The sequence below is a fragment of the Pelophylax lessonae genome, assembly GCF_965119305.1.
Source record: "Pelophylax lessonae genome assembly, chromosome: 4".
Classification (NCBI taxonomy): Eukaryota; Metazoa; Chordata; class Amphibia; order Anura; family Ranidae; genus Pelophylax; species Pelophylax lessonae.
This window is the reverse complement of record NC_138771.1, coordinates 544,256,154-544,272,056: the sequence shown is the minus strand read 5'-3', so window position 1 is coordinate 544,272,056 and position 15,903 is coordinate 544,256,154. Positions and strand designations below refer to the sequence as shown.

Here is a 15,903-nt window from a genome sequence, read left to right as displayed (position 1 = left end):
AAATTAAAAAATCAAAGCACAGCTTTTCTTTATTTAGTTTCACAAATAGATAATACTTTAAATCCTTGATATAAATGGATTTGCATGTCAAGTATAAAAATAAATAAAAAGATGACCGTGACAGATGTCTATAGTCTGTGGATCACAATCAAAGCATTCTAGAGGCATTTCACCAACTATGCAGGATTAATGTGGTCAAAAGTACATGCATGTATATGAAAAAGATGTTTACTAGGTCCTCTAAAAGTACCCCTCTGCTTGAAATAGAATTATGTAGATCTATCATAAAATTATCTGATGTGATCAGAAAAGCATTTTTTGCCCTAAATTGAAAAAGCAATTTACATCAACCTTCAAAAAAACGCTTAATTAAAGACTGATAAATCAGGGAGCCATTAGTACTGTACTGAGCTGCGTATTTATGGTGTGGCCTTTTCGAGGCGATGCAAGGACCTTGCAGAGACTCGTTGATTAAACTATGCAATCGCAGCATACGTTCCCTTCCTGCTTTATCTTATTTTATCGGTGCTAAACACTGTAATCTGTGGCTGGGTCTGAATGCTAAACATACACAGCTCCCTAAGTTTATTGTAGATTGTACAAAGATTGGTGTGTCTTCCTTTGCCTAAAAGTAAATTTTAGGAAATCTATGACCAGGGGTTGCTTATAAAGTTAGTACATTGTTGGGCTATTCCTTATGCAGAAAAACACTAAAAATGGGGCCTTTCTTTAAGGCAATAGTATAGTTCTGCTTGAAAAAAAAAAAAAAAAAACAATTCTGCATATTCATAATAGCACAGCAACTGGAGGTCTGAAGCTGTTAATAGTAATAAACCCAGGAACTGTTAAAAAAAAAGCCAGTGAAATGACCTGTCAAAGTCACCTGACGGCCTCTCCTTCAATGAAGTTAAGTAAGTTAAGCAGAGAGAACTCTGGCAGGCAGTGTGCAGCAGACATGAGGAGTATAACAGGGAACAGATGGCGATATTCGCTCTCTGCTAAAAACATTTTTGTAGTTGCATTTTCTTTATAAGTAACATGAACTAATAAAAAAAAAAAATACACAGAAAGGGCTCATTCACCTTGCAGTTGAGCAATGCTTTTACCGCCCCTCCAACCACTACCCTCTTTAAGATATACTAAAGCAACCTCTATTCATGCCACATCCAAAAATGTATAAACATAAAAAAGATGTCACTTTAGAATATATACTCCTTTTACTATGTGAACTTATAAAAAATACTTTTATAAGAATAAAGTAGCTGGTCACATGCTAATGTCAATAAAGTCTGCCTTTGGCAGAACTGGGGTTCTGCAGTTTTTTATCACAACCCCCTTTAGCTCCAGAAGTAGTGGCCAGGGGTGTACACAGGATACTTTGGGATGCTTTGCATCACGGCCATGACAGGAATTATATCCCCTGTTGCTTTTGATTGCGGTATCGCCCGCCAAACACGTCCCAAGTGAAAAGGGCCACTTTGCAAGCATCCCAAAATAAGGTGCAATGCATGCGCACTAGTGTGGGCTTCAAGGGGTTAAAGGGGGCGATGTGGAGGCGATACAATACCTCCTCACCGCCTGTTGTAATTCTCTCTAAACAGTACTGCTAGTATAAAAGCCAAAACCAACATTCTAGAAAAAATATAACCTACTCTCTTTTTTGCAGGCCACCTATTTATTAAACATTATGTTAAATAATGTATAAGTGGTTTTTATATACCCACCACCTCCATCTACCATTTACTATCAGAGGTTCAATCCCTTCCCTGCTCTATTCATAACAAACTAAAACATTTTGGCTGGAGCTGAGCTTTAAAGCAAACCTGTGCTTTGGCCAACCAGTGGCCCCTGGTCCTGCACTGTACGTTGTATTTGATGGTGTTGGCAAAAGGTACGACACAATTAGAGTAGAGGAGCAGCTTGGGAAACTTGTCATCATTACTAGATCCAGCGAAGGGAAGGCCTGCACTATCATGAAGTAACAACCTGTGTCAACCTTGCTTTCGTTCACATTAGAAAAGTTTTGCATTTTTTCAAAAATCAGCACCTACATGAATGACGAGTGTCCCATGTGCCTGCTGCATCACTGCTGTGTTCCTTGAAGTCTTCAGTTCCATGCCCCTCCCAATACCCCCACAGCTGTGATTCTCTGGAGTTTCAGGGGTTGATATGAGCAGCTGCATCTGTTACAGGCAATCATCAAAAGTGCCTTCCCTTTCTGACCCCCTGCTCCATTAATAGAAGACACAGTAAAAAGCACTTTGGACCTTTCTTTCATCCACTTGTCCTTGCACAGAGCTCTTTTCATTGTGGAAAATGAAAGTACACGAATGGAGGAGGACTAAAATAGGGTGGGCATAGTTGTCATTTTATGACGAGTGCCCGTGACAGGTGCAACCATTCATATTACCCCCACGGCACTTGGCGGATCAAAGCTACAGGGACATCCGGGGGTGGAGGACTTCAGACTTCAAGGAACTCAGCAGCCACCAATACACGGGACATTCTTCAATCATGTAAGTACCATCCTTGATAATGATTAAAAAAAAAGCACTAAACTTTAGCTTTCAACTGATGTCAAACTGCTGCCATCAACACAAGGCCAAAACGTGTTGGCACTGGCCTTAAGGTAAGTAATATACTCTATTATGGAATGCTTCCCAAAGAGTGTCCATGGATAGAACTTTCTGTCCACCTTCTTCCAATAACAAAAGAGCAGGCATATTTTCTTATTACATGCAATCCTAACTCTTGGAGTAGATGTACTCATCATCAAGGATAACAAATGATCAAAGTTACTCAAATCTGATCCATCAGACACAAGTCTGTGCAGATTTTGATGAATTCATGTATAATATTATGATAAAAAAAAACAGGTTACAATATGCTAAAGCTGATGTCTGATATTTGTTGCCAAATGTACAAGTTCCAGAGCAATGGCTCACGGCTTTCTTGGTTTATTGTCTGTGGATGTGGACACAGTAGAGAAAAGACTCTGCATACACAAATAGGGCTCATGTTGCGGGCAGAGGCGATACAGCTCATTAATCTCAGCTTTTATGATACAGCCCTCTCCGGGGATCAGTACAGTTTACAAGCACATTATCTATCACGCTATCAAGAGCTCACTATTGAAAGTATTTACAAATCATATGCCACGCTCTGTCACAATTTAGGAGATGCTGAATTTATGCTACTCCAGGTACCCCAGAAAATTCATATCCTACATTACTTGGCATAACAATTTAAATTAAAGGGTTCAATGCTATCTTACTCATCAAAAAAATCCTATAACTTCTCCACACATGCTAATCTCACATTGCAATCTCTTTTAGGACTACCAAGGCCCTGCCTGATTGGATACAAAATGAATGAATAGTTTAAGTCGGGATATTAGATAGTTTTGGTAATCCATGTTATAACATGAGAAGTCACTTTAAGGACAAAGCCCACATGAGCAGGAATTTGTATCCTCTTTCTTTGCCTAGGTGGCCATTATCAGCAAGACAAGAAGTGATGGGAATTCCAAAAGTGTTATAGAAACAAGAGTTAATGGTAAATCTTAGAATATCATCTCAGGTGTCTTTTGTATGGGTGCTCTTATCATGTCCACCCTTCAGTATTTCAGCTCCATGTTAGTTAATGGGCTGACAAATATGAATGGACTTGCGTCCATTTACATCTGATTACCTCTGAGTCTGCCTATGCCTGAAAAAAAAAAAAAAAATGGAAGAGGTCTTTAGCCTTTTCCAATTTTTTTAAACCTAAACATAAGGAACACCTTGTCATTTACATCCGACTACCTGCCAGTCTGGACAGAAACCGCTGCTCCAGGTGATTCTCATAGGCTGAAATGAACAAAATCCTGATGGGGTGCACACCCTGCCACTGCTGCAGATTGCAATTGCAAGAAGAGTAGAGGAATGGTCACACTTCCCATAGGATGCAGTCAGAATTTATTAATAAAGTAAAAAAAGGCACAGGATTTAACAGGTATCATGCAGGGGACAAAGGGATGACGCGTTTCACACGACTAAGTGTGCTTTATCAAACCATAAACTCTCAAGCTGGGACAAAGTTATTTATATGACAAAATTAGCCAATTATCAAAAACCCTACCAGTCTGCCTGGTTCTGAAAAAAAATGGAAGAGGTCTTTAGCCTTTTCCAATTTTTTTTTAACCTAAACATAAGGAACACCTTGTCATTTACATCTGACTACCTGCCAGACTGGACAGAAACCGCTGCTCCAGGTGATTCTCATAGGCTGAAATGAACAAAATCCTGCTGGGGTGCACACCTTGCCACTGCTGCAGATTGCAATTGCAAGAAGAGTAGAGGAATGGTCACATTTCCCATAGGATGCAATTAGAATTTATTATTAAAGTATAAAAAAAGGCCCAGGAGGAAACAGGCACCATGCAGGGGACAAAAGGATGACGTGTTTCACACAACTAAGCGTGCTTTATCAAACCATAAACTCTCAAGCTGAGACAAAGTTATTTATATGACAAAATTAGACAATTATCAAAAACCCTCCCAGTCTGCCTGGGTCTGAAAAAAAAATGGAAGAGGTCTTTGTCCTTTTCCAATTTTTTTTTTAACCTAAACATAATGGATCAGAAGTAAAAGTATGTAAACATTGGCCTGCTCATAGACCTAGCATGGGCCTATTAGAGCCCATTCAGACAGGGGCGACACGACTTGCTGGGGCGTGCACCGTGACCTCGGCGCGACATGCACGGACTTCATATAATTGAAGTCAATGCAAGTCGCCTCCACGTTGCCCCAAAGTAGTACAGGACCCTTTTTTTAAGTCAGAGCGACTTGTGTCGCTCCTATTAGAACGGGTCCTGTGGTAATCAATGGCAGGCGACCGACCGCGACTTGTCAAGCGACCAAGTCACGCTAGTGTGAATGGACCCTTAAGCTCCTGCAGGAAAAGACTGAATAGACACAGATGTTGCAAAAGTGATAAATGTACTGTTTGACATAGATTCAGCAGGGGAACTATTTATGGATCCCATGCTGATCAGAAAAATTGAGGATGCCCATGTGATAGCGCCCTATGATAGAAATTCCCCTTACTTGATTTCCTTTCCCTGCTGCATCTCCAGGATAGGAAATTAAAGGGAGAGCTTCCCAATTGGATTGTATAAATGTTTATAGAATCAGATTGTAACAAATATGATGAATTATAAAGAAGAATTCCAGGTATGGATATTTTAAACATAGTAAAATTTGTCCAGCTTGGACAAATTATGCATATACCATACCTGGTCAATGCCCCTGGTAGCTGAAAATCGCTGAAGTAGACATTGCTACTCCAGTGGTCTCCACTTGCTTCTGAATCCCATGCTGAAAAGCTGGTCTGATGTATTGTGAATACAGGAGGTCGGCCGCTCGGTATGGGTGCCATTCAGAGAATGCTTTGCATGTTCTGAATGAATGCAAAGCATCATTTGATTTGATAAGGTGGAGAGGTGGGGTGGTAGCGCTACGCTCACCAACTTATCTAAGTAGGCAAGCATTCTCTGAATGGCACCCTTGCCAAGTGGCCAACCTCCTGTGCTCAGAATGTAACAAGGCAGCCGCTGGGTGTGGGGCCTGGAAGCGAGTGGAGATCATTGGTTAGCTGTGTCCATTTTAGGGATTTCCAGTTTCCAGGGCATCGGCCAAGTATGGTATATATATATATATATATATATATATATATATATACTGTAGCTACATTGGTCAATGCTGGACAAATGTAACTAAGTATAAAATATCCATTAATTGAATTTTTCTTTAAGTACTAATTCTGTAACACAGTAGCCCATTGCAACAAATCACTCTGCTAAAGTCAGTCTGTGGCACAATGAATTCTAATTGATTGCTATGTGTTTCTGCAGTAAAGAATTAGCCCTTATAAATCAAAATCCCTTTTAAAATAAGCCTACCTGGTAATATCTGTTTCGACTGATGTTCTCATTTAGGTATCACATGTGTGAAATGTAACTCCTTGGTACGTCTGCCCTCATTGATTTGCTGCAAGGTATACAGGGTGGTTCTTCCTGTGCTCATACAGCTGATCTATCATAGCTGTTTTTTGGGAGCGATCTATACAAGGATGGCTAGAAATTCTAAATAATGTCTAACATGAGCAAAGTATCCAAGAAATCAATGGCAGCGCCTGATCTGACATTGATTAAGAGAAGGGTCCTCTCACCTTCTGATTCATCCTGGGTTATATAGTTAGACACCAGTCACACAATTGATTTTTCTTCCTCCTGTACCTCAGCCTGTCACTGAACACAATACAGATCTGGAGCTGCTAAGATTCCCGCTAAGTCCTTGCTTGCCTCTAATCCCGCTTGCCTGGAGGTCATTTCTAAAGATAAGTCCACTGAACCCGTGACATAGGCCTCTGGTCTTGCGTGACAGCTATATGTAGAATATCTGCTCTTCAGCATCCCTGACAATCCCAATCGATATCCATTGTGAAAAATGAATTATAAAAACCTCTCCAGTTGAATGTGATACAGAGAAGTCGTAGGTGGATAGCCTTACAAAGTATGTCTTTGGTGTGATGCTGCAGAAATCTGCCCTTTGCAGACCGTAGATAAGCCTATAATGGCTGGAAAAAAATAAAGGTTAAATGATCACAGGATAAAAGCGAGGTAGAGGTGTGTGCGGCATGGATAGAAATGGATGTGGCAGAAATGCAAATTCTTTAATGTAGGTCTAAAGTCCAAACATTTATTTTTTTAAGTCTAACAGTAAAAACCTCTATCTTTTATATTGTCTGTGTCCATTTGTGGAAAATTGCCTTCACTTCCTGTCCTGGAGAAAATAACAGAAAGTGAATGAAACTCTATCCAAAAATGCTGCTTAGGTAGTTAAAACTGGAACAGGTGTCCCATTTCATCTTCCTTTTATTTCTATTCTGATGACAATAATAAATTAATTTACCTGTATGACTAATAATGAGGGTAAATCTTCCCAGGGGTTTACAGGTAGAAAATTGTTGTATCCCCCCCCCCCCCTCCTTCCTACAACTGCAAAAAAGTTTGTATTTAGATAAACTCTATTTTAAAAATCTGTCATGTATGAACCAAAACAGCATATCCATACTAGCATAAAGGGTTTCATGGTAAATTTAAAGAGTAGCTCCAAATGTATTGATAAAAAAGACAATTCTCACTTGGTGATCAATGTAAATTGGAAGGATTTTGATAAGCTTTTTTTGCAAACTCCTTCCTGTTTTTGCTGAAGAAAAAGCTGTTTATTTGTTTTTATTATTATTAGTATTCATTTTTATTTAATGTGCAAAGTGATTCTGAATGGAAGTGACTTTTTCATTATTAATTTGCTGATGCATTTGTAGTGTTTTAATGAGGAAAGAAGCAGTGTCTGCATCCCTTTAACCTCCCTGGCGGTATTATTCTTTTGGATTTTAGGTGCTGAAAGCGGTACCATTATTTTGCATGTAATTCTTGTGAATGAGCAGCCCAAACCAACTGTATACATTTATTTATATATATATATATATATATATATATATATATATATATATATATATATATATATATATATATATATATATATATATATATATATATATATTATGTATACATATATTATATATATATATATATATATATATATATGCATGTGTATATATATATGCATGTGTATATATATATATACATATATATATATATATACATATATTTACATAAAAAGTACAGTAAAACTGCAGGAAAGGGCACTGGGGGGCAATGTAATGTGATTTTTTTTTTTATTTTGAATTGTATCAGTGTGTTTGGTGTGCTTTACATTCGAATTTGCCGCCGGTTCCACCCCCCGGCGGACGTCACGTCGCCGGAGACGGAAGTCGGGGCTCGCAGACGATCGGGAGGAAGCTCTGCCGCCGCATACTGCCCGCATTCTTCGCTGGATCCCAGAGAAAAGGTAAGTAAAACCTCTACCAGGATCCAGCGATCTTCCTAGCGCTACCCCGAGTGTGCAATAAATTTATGGTTTACTACATGGCGCCTGTTTTTCTCTTCATGTTCACTAGCGGATTCCTCGGAGTTTCTCCCGCCAGCGCAGCCTAGTACTTAGCCTACTGCGACGGTTCCCTACTAGACTTTGGAGACATCCCCTGCATCCCTCTTACAGCAGTGAATCCCCCTGTTTCTCCTCTCTGGCTTGGTCGGAAGCGCCCAACACCTTTTTCCTTTGAACCGAGTGTGGCTCGGGGTTACCGCTTTTGGCTCTAAAATCTAACCCCGAGTCACGCTCGGGAATACTGCTAGGAAGGTTAAACGTAAATAACCATTTGTAAGTATCTTACCAAAAGTGACAGGATGCCTAAAATCTTACTTGTATCTTAGTGAAAACTTTTAGAAAAATCAGTAAGCCAATCACACAAGCAGGAAATTACATTTCTGGAGAAGTACTATACACTAACTGTGTACAGAACACTTCTGGGTTGCCATATTGCATTGAATTTACAGAAAAGTACAGCGGCTTCAGATTTAAAAGAAAAGGTTGTTTTTAAAAACATTAAATTACAGTGGGTTCCATTCACAGAACCAGATCGCATATGGTATTTAGGTGTTTTCCCTAACACCGCATGTGATCCTGAAAATTGACAATTTACTATTGCTTTATGATTCAAGCAAAAACGCTCGGTAGATACCGCATAAAACTGGAGTGAAGTAAATTCTCAAAAAATAAAAAAATGCATGCAGTAAATAAGTAGTGCTCCTGGTATGCAATATTTAAGGAACCAGCATCCTTCGTCAGGAGAGGAGCATTTTTAATTTTTTTTCCAGGTCAGTGGTGGCAGTGGGCATCATGACTGATGATGGATCTACACCGGGGGACATTTTTTTTTTTTTTAATGAAGGAGGCTTCCTGATTCTGATATACCCTCTGCCCACAGACTCCCACAGCTACTGGCAAGGGTTGTTGGGAAGAGGCCCCTTTTGTAAAGAGCCCCCCTGCCCCAAAGCCCCTCCACCATGTTAAGGGCATGTGGCCTGGTATGGTTCAGGAGGGGGGGCTAGCTTATCCACTCTTTCACCCCCCCTTTCCTGTCCTACTGGGCTGCATGCTTGGATAAGGATCTAGTATGAATTTTTTTTGGGGGGGGGGAACTCCACGCCTTTTAAAAAAAAAATTGGCATGGGGGTTCCCCTCAAAATTTATATCAGACCCTAAAGGTCTGGTTTGGATTAGGGGGAATCATACACCATTTTTTTGTCTTAATTTTTCATTGCAATTTTTTTTTTTACATTCACCTGTCAGCGGGAAACCCCCCTGACTGCAGCTGCCCGCTCCTTAACAACCTGTAACTGTCATGGTTGTTAAGGAGCGGTGAATGTAAAAAAAAAAAAATACCCGCTATAAACAGGCCCTTTTTTTTTTTTTTTTAAATATACTTTATTGAGGTTTTCAACATATTAACAAGTATAGTAACCACTGAAACAATGCATAGGATATATCAAGGAGTAACCAGCAAAGCAACATGTCAACTAATTAGGCATGGTGAGCTACAGAGCAAGCCTCATGATTTAGTAAGGCGTCCAAACTGGTAATACCTGAGACGAGGCAGTAAGCCATGTAGCAATGCATAGCTGACAACAGCATGGTAGGGGGGGGGAGACAAGGGGGGGGAGGAAAGGGAGGAGGGGGGAGGGGGAGGGAGGGAAACAACCGAGCAGGAGTTGTAGATCAACTGAGTAGATAACATGGACTCATAGCACAGTAGACGTGTAAGTAACTCAAGAGGTTAGGAAGGCTACGTGAGAGAGAGCTTTGCCTGAGGTCCCTGAGTCTATATATGAAGTAAGGAAGTCATATAATGGTAGAGCACCAACATCTTGGATTACCATCTTAGGGGATGGTCAAATGGCAGACACACGCCAAGCGCCGCGGTGTAGACATAATGTGGTAGAGGTCCTTGTTCAAGGCGGACAATGTAGTTAGCGATGCTGTATCTCAACGGCTAGTTGATCTGTGGCATATGGAGTAAGTCACATAGTCATCCACTAAAGGCTCACATTCTGAAGCGAGTGTAGGAAAGTGTCCCATTTGCGGTTGAATTTGAAGGGATTGGGTGAGTGCGCGGTCCAAACAGGCCCTTTAAACATCATTAACATGTTGATGACGGAGGAGGGAAGGCTAAATATAGCACTACAACACCATAGGTAAGTGGGGAAAAAAAAAACAATGGAGGGGCACGGTTGGGTACCACTTTAAACCTAAAAATCAGTTTTCACCTGGTGATCTGGCCAGTAACACAAATCCTGTATTAGTGAGACACAGTTATGGAAGAATGAGCAGAGGAGGCACAGCAGGCAGAAATATTGTCAATATGTGTGTAAGGGGGGGGGGGTAGTGTTAACTGTATTAACAAAGTGAAGCCAAACTCCAGCTCACACGTCGAAAGAAGTTTGCTGGAGAGCTTGGGCTTTTGAAAAACAACAGACATCACACCTAAGAATTGATAAGTTGCAATATAATAAATATTTGCTTTTGAGTTTAATACCACTTTAAGTTTTATATCTAGTTTAATGACTTGCTGATTTGATATTTGATTATTGCTTGTGATGACTAGATAGGCCACCTTGTGTTTAGATCCTTGGTGCCCAACACGCAGTCTGTGGGCCCTCTACATGCAGCCTGCGGGCTATTGAGCACCAGTCAGATTGCAGAGTGACAGCAGGATCCTAGGTACTGGATTGCTCCCCGTGTTCCAGCACCAAACACTGAATGAGAGACTGTACTGTGGACAGTTGTCTCTGCCCTTAGTACAAGTAAAGTTCTGGCCTGGGGAGAGAGAGTGGCATGCAAGCGTGTGATGGGTAAGTCAACAACACTTTCAGTGCCATTACCACCAGTACAAGGATGGGGAAGGGTTTAATAATTTTACTGCCAAGACCACCAATTTAGAGGGGGGGGTAGCATTTTCACTGCCATGAGCACCAATACAGGGGGGTTGGGGGTTAATACTTTCACTTCCATGACCACCCATATGGGGGTTGACTTTTATTGCCATGACCACCAATACAGGGGGATGGAAGGGTTAACCTGCCATGACCCCAAATGCTGGGGGGGGGGGGGGTTCAGTGTGTGTGTGTGGGGGTGGGAATTAACTTTCACTGCCACTAACCACCAATGCAAGGGATGGATGATGGGTTAACTTTCACTGCCACTGACCATCATTGCAAGGGACGGATGATGGGTTGACTTTTACTGCCACTGACCACCATTGCTAGGCAAGGATGAGGGGTAACATTCACTGCCACTGACCACCATTGCAAGGGACGGATGATGGGTTGACTTTCACTGCCACTGACCGCCATTGCAAGGGACGGATGATGGGTTGACTTTCACTGCCACTGACCACCATTGCAAGGGACGGATGATGGGTTGACTTTCACTGCCACTCACCACCATTGCAAGGCAAGGATGAGGGGCAACATTCACTGCCACTGACCACCATTGCAAGGGACGGATGATGGGTTGACTTTCACTGCCACTGACCACCATTGCAAGGCAAGGATGAGGGGTAACTTTCACTGCCACTGACCAACAATGCAAGGGAGGGATTATGGGTTAATTTTCACTGCCACTGACCAACAATGCAAGGGAGGGATGAGGAGTTAACTTTCACTGCCATTGACCACCAATGTAAGGGAGGGATGAGGGGTTAACTTTCACTGCCACTGACCACCATTGCAAGGGAGGTGATGATGGGTTAAATTTCACTGCCACTGACCACCAATGCAAGGGAGGGGTAAGGGGTTAACTTTCACTGCCACTGACCACCATTGAAAGGGAGGGATGAGGGGTAACTTTCACTGCCACTGACCAACAATGCAAAGGAGGGATGAGGGGTTAACTTTCACTGCCACTGACTGCCATTGCAAGGGAGGGATGAGGGGTTAACTTTCACTGCCACTGACCACCAATGTGTGCCAATGTTAACAGTACTGACACCAATGTTGGAGATTATTATTGCAGCCACCAATACCAATGCTGGGGGTAATCAATATGGCCAATCGTGATGCCAATTCTGCAATTATTGTACTCTATCTTCTTCAGTTTATGCAAATAATGCAGCAAGACCAAATTTTTTGGGCATTAAGGTGAAAAAATGCGCTGGTATTATGTGGTCCTCTGGAAGTATTGAGGGCTGCACCTAAAGCTCATCATCATTTTCCAGTTGACCACCACTGGTTTACATTTCCCAGCAGTTTCATTTAAAGTCTGTATGGAGATTTGAGTCAATGTGTTAGCTGGAGACATGATGCATCCACTAAGAAAGCAAATCCCTCATCCGCTGCCACCCTCCCGATCTCATTAGACCTGGCGGATACCATCTCTGCATGGACCGCTTCCCCCTTTCTCACCTCCATCGTGATAAGGCTGAAATTTGACTCTCATTCTCCCTCTCTCATCCTCAATTCCATTCTTTTCTTGATAACTGTATTTGATTCCAGCTCTTCTGTTTAAACTCTTCATTAAGGTGTTTTATTTGGCAAACTTGTTTCAGCACAGATCCCGTACGCTGACAAGACTGCTGCTCGGCGGTGCAGATCTGCTGACACCGGACGGATATTAATTTAGTGCGGCGTAATCCCAGGACGCCATTATAGTAACTCTTTGTTAGCTGTTGCCTCTCCTGAGTATATTGTTCAATTACAGCCCGTGGTAAACTCGGAGAATCATTTGTCTTTCTTCTTCCAAAGCAGAACGGCGCGCTAATTGCCATGGCAACACAAGAAATAATCGCATATGAGATATGTATCTGTGTGCTCGCCGCTGCAGATTAAATGCTGAACTGTTTAAAGATGTCACTGAGTTTCCTAATTAGTTTTATATACATTGCAGGAAGAAACTTTTTGTCAATATTTTTTTTTAATGTAGATAAATAAAGTACAGGGGTTAAGGCATAGCTACACCATAAACAAAATGTTATGACTGCTCAGTCACTGATGGAAATTGTGTTTCCTCTGCTGGAAGTTACTATATATGGCACTTACAAGTCAACAAGGACTTCTATAAATATGGAAAGTAATAGCCCTGTAATACTTAGTAATAAGCCGTAAACAGAGGTCGCTGAACCAAGAATAACTGCCATGGAAAAACGCTACACTTTTTATATTTACACATGACTAATAATAACCTACCCAAATCATTTGACATTTTTTTTTTTTTTTAAGGACATAAAAGGCTTGCATTGTGTACTATATTTCAATAAATACCTTGCTTGTATTTTTATGATAAGCCAACAAGTGGAAAAATAGATGAAAATAAATTCATTTTTGTAAATTGACACAATGTTCGGTTAGATACAAGTCCATCTAGTTCAACCAATAGAACAAAAAAAAAAAAAAAAAAAGTACAATAAAAAGAAAACCTCCATATACACAATCCGCCCCAATAAAGTCCTAGTGGGCTAAATATAAATTCCTCCCCGATCTCCCAGAAAGCAACTAGATATTTCCTGGATCAACATCCTCTGGTCATTATATAGTTATATTTTGTGCATTTATAAATACATATAGATGCTTTTAAAACAATTTACTGCACTGGACGGACCAGAACTAGCTCTTGGGAGAGTCTATTCCTCATTTCCACAGCTCTTACTGTGAAGAATCTTTTACTCACATGAAGGTTAATTTCCTACAGACATAAACAATGCTCCCCTGTCCTCTATTTCTCTATAATGACCTGGAAGTGAATAACTTAACACTAAGTTCACTATCTGGACCACTCATGTATTTATAAATGTTGATCATACCCCCCCCCCCCCAATCACCTCTTCTCAAGAAAGACTAAAATCAGTTCAGCTAATCTCTCCTTGTAGCTGAGCTCCTCCATGCCAAGTATCTGTTTGGTTGCCCTTCTCTGCCCCTTCTCCAATTCCCTGATATCCTTTTTGTGTACTGGTGCCCAAAACTGAGCTGCATATTCTACATGCAGGCATCTAATAAAAAAATGCACATTTTAATAACCTTTCCCACCCACCCCTGTGTCTTTTTAAAGAATGCTCAAGGGGTAGGAAGGATTGGAGATCATGAGACTACTGCGATTGGCTGTCACAGTAGTCACATGATTGAGTGCCAGTGTTGCCAGCTACCGATCATTAGTGGGAACCAAGAGCTGTCTTTGGTAGTGAGCGCATTCTCAGCACAGAATCGTTGGCTGCCCAGCGGTGTATATGTGTGCCTTGTGGGCGTTAAGGCCCGCCCTTTTCTTGTTGCACGTATGTGTTATGCAGGCAGCAATAGGTTATTTTGCACATAACACTTGTAACACTGTCCCCATAGGGTTTGCTGTGTGTTGACTTCTTAGGCCTCCCTCTGACTACCTGCAGACAGTTGCTGGGGTTTTTTCCCTTATATCCCCCCTTACTCCTGTTTGCTCATTACTCAATAAACAGTCCAGGGTATTTGGTTTTGTATTTTTTGTGGAACTTGGATGGGAGAAGGGAATAGAGGGATACTCCAACCGAACTATTCACAGTACTTAAGGAGAACTCTTGCTTGGCTTCAGCAGATTAGTTTTGGAAGCAGACACACAGCTTTGACCATACTGCCACTTGTATGGAAGGATTAAGTCTTTTTGCGCACTCTATAGCAGCAGACTTAATGTGACTACTTAAACTTCAGGACACTCTCTAGCATCCCCTTGACTGACACCCATCCACTGAATCTTCCATTTGGAAGGGATGATCCTCACGTGACAGGCCCCATGACACAGATCTGTACTTAATGTAGGCTGAAACAGATCCTTTCCAGTGTCTCCCTTCCAGTCAGCTCTGCAGGACATCTGGGCTCAGCTCCTTTCTAACTTTAGGCCCTCGGGTCAACCACCCAAGGCCGCATGGCAGCTTCAACAGAGAAGGGGCAGCTGCCCTCCCCTCCGGGACCCCACTCTCAAGCCAAAGACCCTGAGCACATGGGTTCTTGCCATTTATACAGTGACAGTTTCCTCTGCCAATCACCAGGCCCATAACAATGCCTGTGCCCTCACTTGTCAGGTTCCCTCCCACTGTCCAATATGCCTCCCTATTGGACCAGTGTGAATCATTCAGACAAGCTGAGCTGCACCTAAGCACCGCGAGCAGACCCTACCAATGGGTTCTGCTCTGTGGTAGGCAGAGAGCATTATAAATTTACCTGGCAATCTTCCTGGTAAGCAAAAAGACCCAAAACTATGATCTCTTCTAGCACCTACCTAGGAGGGTGCTACACACTTAAAAAAAAAAAAAAACATTCTAAATTCATTCATTGTAAAATTTAGAATTAATTATTATTATTTATTTATTTATTTATTTTTCACATTGTAATCCACGGTAATGGCTGCAGGCTTTGTCATAGCAGAAGAAAGCAGTGGTCAAACAGTATTTCATTATAGCAGCAGCAAAGCTCTATCACTGTGACACCATTGCGCCTGCATTGCTTTCCCAGCTAGCCAATGCACATATTGTAATTTAATTCAGCAATAGATCAACCCCATGTGCAGACTGCAACCTCAGCCAAAACATACATATTTTATTTTTGAATACCATGTAGAAATTTTAGGACCAATGTTGAGTTTTCACTGTTGTGAACCTACAGGGGAGATTACCTTCATTCCTGCCTTATTTTATGGGGTCACTGAGGCAGGAAGTAGGGGCAATAATTGGGATACAGACAGTAATAAAAGTATTGTTTGCTTTTTATGGCTGTCCGGTTGTCTCTTTCAATCATGAAAATAATACAGCAATATTTTTCTTGTTCTTTTTATTGTACACTCTGGTTGATCCTGTTAAAGCTTACAAATGATCACATTTTGTAGACCATATGTGCAAGGGAATTTTACTGCTGATTGTTCTACCACAATTCTAGTTTAAAGA

At 41.3% G+C, this 15,903-nt stretch overlaps 1 protein-coding gene across 2 annotated transcripts in view; it reads right to left on the bottom strand.

The window, feature by feature from the left end:
* Window positions 1–15,903, bottom strand: part of LRRTM4 (leucine rich repeat transmembrane neuronal 4) — a 952,017-nt gene that overhangs the window by 643,403 nt on the left and 292,711 nt on the right. The gene's annotated exons all lie outside the window — the stretch shown is intronic.